Below are 8,423 nucleotides of genomic sequence, written 5' to 3'. Positions count from 1 at the left end.
TTGGAGAAGTTTTTGGATGTGCATAGGGATTTGAGTCTTAGAAGATCCCATTCATCTATGTTATCTTCTCCTGGTTGTAGGTTTTCCAGGATACTGGGAAGACCCTTGATCTTCTGCATGAAGAAGTCATTGTCTTGAAACATTAATACTTTCTAGAATAGAGCTCTGATGGCACAGTCCATAGGAATTTTACTGTTAACCCAAAGGCTGAGCCTCTCTAGTGATTCCAGTACCAACAGTTCAGCTGGGAGAAGGTGGGCTGTCTCCTCTTGTGTGATTTACAGCTTCAGAAACTTAATAGTGGATCACCTATGAGTTGATTCTGACTTGATGGCAATGACTTTGACTGACTTTGTCAGTAAAGACAATTATAAAGTTATACTTGCATCTGACATGGTATAGGAGAAAGATGGGAAGATTGGCAGTCTCCTCCCATGTGATTTACCTCTGAAAACCCTCTAGAGAGTCAGCTATGAATTGATTCCAACATGATGGCAGGTAGCAACAACAACATGATACAACTAAAATATGTAGTAAAAATTCACTAGCCTAGTCTAAATCTCATATTTTCTAAGTAAGGAGACAAAAGGAGGGAGAAAACAAAATTATTATATTTATATTGTTAGTTCCACTAAGTCAGTTCTGATCCATAGCAACCCTATATACAACAAAACAAAACAACTGCCCATTTTTGTGCCATCTTTATATATCATTGCTTTGTTTGAGCCCATGATTGCATTTACTGTGCAATTCATCGTTTTGTGATTCTTCCTCTTTTTCTCTTACCCTTTACCAAGCATGATATCTTCCTCCAGGAACTGGTCCCTCCTAAAATCATGTCCATATGAAGTCTCACTTTCCTCACTTCTAAGGAACATTCTTGCTGTGCTTTCTCCAAGACCAATTAGTTGTTCTGGCATCTCATGATATATTCAATTAAAAAATATTTATGATACTACACATCCACATGCAACAAGGAAGAAATACGCATAACAATTGAGACATATGTGTGATGAGCCCAAAGTGGCTGAGTGGTATTCTTTTAAAAAAATTTTTTTACATTTTATTTTATACTGGTTTATTTACAAAGTCACCATTAGCCAGGAAATAAAAAAAACAACATATTGCAATGAAAAAGTCTGCTGTTAGGGACCTCTCCAGGGTACTGAAGAGCAATGGTATCACTTTGGAGACTAAGGTGCATCTGATACAGGCTATGGTCTTTGCAATCACTTGTTATGCACCAGAGAGTTGGACAATGACTAAGGAGAATAGAAGGAGAATTGATGCCTTTGAGCTGTGGTGCTGGAGAAGAGTATTGAATGTACCATGGACTGCCAAGAAAACAAACAGGTTCATCCTGGAGAGGGTTAAACCAGGCTGCTCCTTGGAGTCAAGGATTCTGAGGCTTCGTCTGACATACTCTGGACATGTTGTAAGGAGAGACCGGTCCTTGGAGAGGGACATCATGCTTGGGAGGGTGGAGGGACGGGGCAGAAGGGAAAGACCCTCTATGAGGTGGAGAAGTTCTAATGGGTTCCACTTGGCTTTTCTTATCACAGTAGCCCATACTTCACAAGCTAGAGTTACAGTGTGAGGATTCTGTCAGTTGCTGAGTATGTTTGTTCTAATTATATGTTCTAGAAATCGCTACAGGATGGGTTCAGGGGTCCTCTGGACCAATTTTGAGAAGAACCTTAACTAAGACTCCATTAATGACCTGATCTCTATATGTCCATACTCTGACTGGTGGGCCACAGAATTTTGGATTTCCTGGAATTAGTAGAGTTCAGAGTCTGTTTCTTATAATCCTGAAAGTCTATCTGTTTATTTAATTTTCCCCAGTGAACAGTCATTCTTGTAAAAGGCTGTAGATCCTTTTGATGAAGATTGGGAGAAAGAGTAAAAGTATAAATCTTGGCAGTGCAGTGGGTTCTTTACTCGAGGGAACTTGGTCTCCTCTTCATTCAAGGGTCTGTAAACTAAACCGGCTCAAGCTGGGAATTGATTGAGAGGCCATGACTCCCTATTCTGGTGATTAGAGTTAGATTGCCATTCACTTGACCTAAAGTTCTACCTTTTGTACACATCAGGTAAATATTTAATATATTTCTCATCTATTTCAATCCTAGCGATCTTACTGCTAAGTCACCAATTCAAATAAAATTATTCTGATTATTGCTTTGACTCTGCTATCATTTATGGTAACTGTGCCAACATTGTCTTTTTTGATTACGTTCTGCCACTTGACTCTACCATCCCAGAGTCCAGTCAGCCCCACTGACTTATGGCAGGCAGTCCCACTGTCAAATATTACTTACATGAAATAGCAATCACAGCAGTCTTCAGGGATTCAGTCTTCACAGATTTGTTTCTCAATGTTATGGTAGAATATATGTCCTCTGAACACTGGACACTCCATGGTGGATCAGTGAGTTCAACCTTATAAATCCACTCTAATATGTCAATTTCCCCAAACCTTTTATCGTAGTAGAGAGATGGGTTCTCTGGTAGTCAGTTGGGTAAAGAGCTGTGCTGCTAAACCAAAGACAGGTGGTTCTGATCCACCAGCTTCTCCTCAGAAGAAAGATGGGCAGTCTTCTCTCTTGTGATTTATAGCTTCTGAAAATCTACCAGAGGATTAACCATGAGTTGGGTCTGACTTGACAGCAATGAGTGAGTGAGTGAGTGAGTGAGTTTTGTTGTTGTTTTGTGCTGTTGAGTTGCCGTCAACTCATAGTGACCTTATGTACAGCAGCTCTGATGCCTGCCCTACCCTGAACCAGTCTCACTGACTCCAACACCCCTACCCTGATTGCTCCAGTTACTGTATCAATCCATCTCATCTGTTGTCTTCCTCTCCTGTGCTGTACTTCCACTCTTCCAAGCATGATATCCTCTCTAAGGACCAGTCCCTCCTGGCCATGTGCACCAAGTGTGTGAGACAGAGCTTCAAAATTCTAGACTCCAAGGAGAAACTTGGTTTCACCTTCTCCAAGACAGACTTACTTGTTTTCTTGATGGTCCATAATATATTCAAGACTTTACTCCAGCACCACAACTCAAAGGCATCAATTCTTTTCTTCTTCTTTAGTTAGCTTTACAGTATACCAAATAAGATCTAGCATTTATGCTTGATTTGGTCTAGATCACTACTTAATACATGTTTCAATGAACCAACCAAATAAACTATTAAATTCTAACTCCTTGAGCTGAAACCTTATATGAAGAATCTGTGCTTAGTGGATGTCTATCAATAAACTCAAACTGATTCAACTCTAGGTTTCTTGTATACTTATCCCACACCTTTAATAGCTAGTCCTACACGTATCTCCCTGGATTCTGCTTTTATACATGTAAACAATCAAACAATTCTTTTGGAGTGTAGTTACCTCCTCCTAGGTGACACTTTGTACTTTACTTCATGGGGCTTACAGGGACTTAAGTCTAATTATAGGCCTAGCAGCAAAAATACATAGTAGATATGGATCCTAGGGACATTATGTGTTCTAAGACACCCACCTAAGACGCAATACTTCAGGTATCACCCCAAGTGATATTTCAGACAAAGATTCTTTAGACATGGATTAATTAATCTCATAAAATGGAAGTAGAAGGGAAGATGGTTTTATTGGAAAGGGTGAATGAGCAGACTGAAAATGAAATAATCACTTCAGATTAAAGTTAAAGAGGGCTGATTCTGTTAGCATGGAATTTAGGGGCTCAATATCCCCAGCTTCCTAATTATGTCCCCATGGGAACTCACCTAAAGTTTCAGGATCTCATTTCTTCCTAATCAATACCCTTGTTGGTGGTATTGTTAAATGTCAGAACTAACTTACAGCTGACCCTCCAGTGGGTTTCCAGAGATAGCAAATTTCACAGGAAGAGATTGCTCATCTTTCTCCCATGAAGAAGCTGGGAGATTCAAACTGCCTTTGAGTTAACAGCACAGCTCCTTATCACTAGGCCACCAGACCTCCTGGCTAACCAGTGCTCTTACTTTTAAATTTTTTCAGTTTAAATTTTTTTATTATTATTTGAGTGAAGTTTCAGCATCCTTGTTTTTAACTTCAGACACTATTTGAGGTTTAGAATTCAAATGTAGTTGTAATTCAGTCACTCTTACTGTAAGTCTCTGGATTTCATTTTGTCCTAATGAGTTGTGTTACTACAATAAACAAGACATTTCAGACAACAAGGAAAAATTTTCAGGTTTTGTAAGTGCTATTTGAGCTATGACTTTGAAACTCTGAGCTTGCTCCTTTTGCCACTTTTTTTTTTAAATTAATGTAGCACCAGCCAACCAGCTGCCTTGCTGCTCAGAAATATGTGATGATATATTCCGTATTTATATTATCGTCTCATACCATGTATTAGCAATGCTCTCTTTATTACTTGAGGCAGAGTCATCAGTGCCTTTAAGCTAGCCAACTTGAGAACCATTCAGAAAGCTCATTTTAATGGTTTTTGTGCCTCTAGAACCATTCTTCATGCTGAATATCTTCGGTTTCATTCTCTAAAAGTGCAAAATTAGTGGAGACTATAAATATATGTGTGTGTTGTTAAATATTTATGTTGTTGGGACCACCAGGTTGATTCTGATTCATAGTGTCCCTATACAACAGAAAAATCTCGTCCAGTCCTGTACTAGCCTTATAATTACTACTGTGCTTGAACTCATTGTTGCAGACTCTCTGTTAGTTACATCATTGAAACTCTTCTCCTTTTTTTTTTCTTTTCCTCACCCTTTACTGTATCAAATATTACTAGTCTTTGCTTTCTTATAACAGGCTCAAAGTATGTGATATGAACTATTGCCATCTTACCTCCAAGGAGCATTATGACTATACTTCTAAGATAAATTTATTTTTTCTTTTGATAGTCCATGTTATAGTCAATATTCTTTGCCAAAACTGTAATTCAAAGCCATCACTTCTTTATTCATTGTACAACTTTCAAAAACATGTGACACTTATTCAAAACCTTTGAGTCAGAACCAATTAATATCTGACTCTCCAGTGCATTTTTCAGGGACTTTAAATTGCGTAGGAGTAGATTACCTATATTTCTCCCATGGAGCAACTGGTGGATTTGAACCCATCTGTCTTTGGGTTAATAACACAACTCCTTACCCACTAGGCCACCAGAGTTCCCTTTTACATGTTGTTGTTGTTATGTGCCATTGAGTTGCTTGCAACTTACAGCGACTCTACGTACAACATACCTAAACCCTGCTCTGTCCTGGGCCAATCACACCATCTCCAACACACTCACCTCGATTACCCCACTCACTGAATCAATCCACCTCATAGAGGGTCTTCCTCTCCTGCTCTGTCCCTCCACCTTCCCAATCATGATGTCCTTCTCCAAGGATTGGTCCCTACTTACAACATGTCCAAAGTATGGAGAACAACCACTTGGCCAACTGACTGGAAGAGATCTATATATGTTCCCATTCCAAAGAAGGGTGACCCAACAGAGTGCGGAAACTATAGAACAGTTATCATTGCTTTCACACACAATCAAGATTCTACTGAAGATTATCTAAAAACGACTGGAACAGCACATCAGCAGAGAACTGCCAGAAGTCCAGGCTGGATTTAAAAGGGGTCATGGTACTAGGAATATTGTAGTTGATGTTAGATGGATCTTAGCTGAAAGCAGGGAATACCAGAGTAATGTTTGTCGGTGTTTCATTGATTATGCAAAGGCGTTTGACTGTGTGGATCATAACAAACTGTGGCTGACTCTGAGAAGAATGGGAATCGCAGAACACTTGATCGTGCTAATGTGAAACCTATACTTGGACCAAGAGGCTGTCGCCAGAACAGAGCAAGGAAACACTGCATGGTTCAAAATTGGGAAGGGCATATGCCAGGGATGTGCCCTATCTCCATACTTTTCAACCTGTATACAGAACAAATTATTTGGGAGGCTGGGCTCTGTGAGGAGAAGTGTGGCATCAGGGTTGGTGGAAGATCTATCAACAATCTCCGTTATGCAGATGACACAACCCTGCTTGCTGAAACTGAGGAGGACCTGAAGCGCTTGCTACAGAGGGTCAAGGGGTGCAGCCTCCAATATGGATTGAGGCTCAATATCAAGAAGACAAAAATTCTAACCACTGGCAGCATCAGGATGGATGGTGAAGAGATTGAGATTGTTCACAGCTTTAGTTTGCTTGGCTCCACAGTCAACACTCTTGGCACCAGTAGCCAGGAAATTAAAAGACATATTGCGATGGGAAAGTCTGCTATTAGGGACCTCTCCCAAGTACTGAAGAGCAAAGGTGTCACTCTGGAGACTAAGGTATGTCTGATATAGGCCATGGTCTTTGCACTCACTTGTTATGCATCAGAGAGTTGGACATTAACGAGGGAGGATAGAAGGAGAATTGATGCCTTTGAGCTGTGGTGCTGGAGAAGAGTATTGAGGGTACCATGGACTGCTTAGAAAATAAACAGATTCATCCTTGAGAGGGTTAAACCGGGATGCTACTTGGAGGCAAGGATTCTGAGGCTTTTACATATAAGCAATTAAAAATACTATGGCTTGGGAAACACATGTTAATGAAGAATAGTGTGAAACATAATCTACAAACTTTGTAAGCAAATCAATATAAAATAAAAATTAAAATAATAATAATATTATGGCTTGGGCCAGGTGCACATTAGCCTTAAAATGATATTTGCTTTTGAGCACTTTAAAGAGGTCTTTGTCAGCAGGTTTGAACTGGCTAGAAGAGTCCAGGGCACCCGCAATATTGCTAATGTCAGATGGATACTGGATGAAAGCAAAGAATACAGATGAATGTCTGTCTGTGCTTTATTGACTATGCAAAGCCTTTTAACTGTGTGGATCATAAAAAATTATGGCTGACATGGAATGGAAATCTCAGAACACTTAATTGTACTCATGTGAAACCTGTACCTAGAACAAGAAGCTATTGTCCAAACAGAGCAAGGGAATACTGCATGGTTTAATATTAGAAAAGGTGTTACATGCATTGAAACAGGTGAAGGAGAAAATTGTATAAAAGGAACATATGATTAGGTATTATTGGCATGACAAGAGTCCAGAATAAGAGATGCGTAGTAAAGTGGTCCAGGGGCAGGGATGGGGGACTGTATAACAATAAAAGAACATTTTTCCAAAGAAAAAAAAACTAACTGGGAGGAAGGGAGAACAGGGAGGAAAATGTGCAACAATGAATGAATGGAAATCCAAGTTCTTTATAAATTTTTATTACAATATAAAAAAAAATAATAACACCTGAAAAAAATATTAGGAAAGGTGTGCGTCAGGGTTGTATCTTTTCTCCATACCTATTTAATCTCTATGCTGAGCAAATTATACAAGAAGCTGGATTCTGTGAAGAAGAGTGTGGTATCAGTATTGGACGAATACTCATCAACACCTGTATTAATGCAGATTACACAACTTTACTGGCTGAAAGTGAAGAGGACTTAAAACGTTTGCTGTAGAAGACCTAAGACTATATAGCCTCCAATATAGATTACATGTATGAAACACAATGTGAATGGGGGGAAAGTGTGAGAAACTATGTATACAAACATTATAAGCAAACCAATATAAAATAATGAAAAAAAAAATAAAGGCAGGAAGAAAAGTTAAAACAATGGATTAAAATCTTAACATCAAGAAAACAAAATTATTATGACTAGACTAATAGGCAACATCATGATAGTTAGGAAAAAGGCTAAAATTGTCATTGATTTCAACTTAATGGATTCACAATAAATATCCTTGGTAACAACAGTCAGGAGAATAGGAGACTATTGAAGGGGGAAAGTCTGTAGTAGGGAACTAGCCAGATTATTAAGGAGCAATGATAAGTGTTTGAAGATTAAAGTCTTTTTGGTTCAGGTCATGGTCTTTTCAACCACTTGCAATGCATCTGAAAGCTGGACAGTGAGTAAGGATAACAGAAGGAGTATTAATGCCTTTGAACTGTGGTGTTGGAAAAGAGTACTGAATATTCCATGAATTATCAAAAGAACAAACAGATGTATTTTGAGAACGTCAGAATGCTTCTTGGAGGCAAAGGTGGCAAAGCTTTGTTTCACATACTATGGACATATTGTTAGGAGAGGGTATGCCTTGGAAAGGGACATCATGCTTGGAAAAGCAAAAGAGGAAGACATTTAACAAGATAACTTGGCACAGTGACTGCAGCAGTGGGCTCAAGTATGACAGAAATTATGAGGACGGCACAGGATAGGACAGGGTTCATATCTCTTCTTCATAGAGCCACTATGAGTTGTACTCAACGACACCTGACAACAATAACATATTCTAGAGCAAGTTTCCAAATCTATTCTTGATATCTATTTTCATCTTTTTTGTGATCTTTGCATTCTTCATGTATATAAATTATCCCATCATTCATCTGGTCTTTG

The sequence above is a fragment of the Elephantulus edwardii genome, unplaced genomic scaffold (assembly GCF_000299155.1).
Source record: "Elephantulus edwardii isolate Elephantulus edwardi_28Jun2011 unplaced genomic scaffold, EleEdw1.0 scaffold00049, whole genome shotgun sequence".
Taxonomy (NCBI): domain Eukaryota; kingdom Metazoa; phylum Chordata; class Mammalia; order Macroscelidea; family Macroscelididae; genus Elephantulus; species Elephantulus edwardii.
This window is presented reverse-complemented; position numbering follows the sequence as displayed.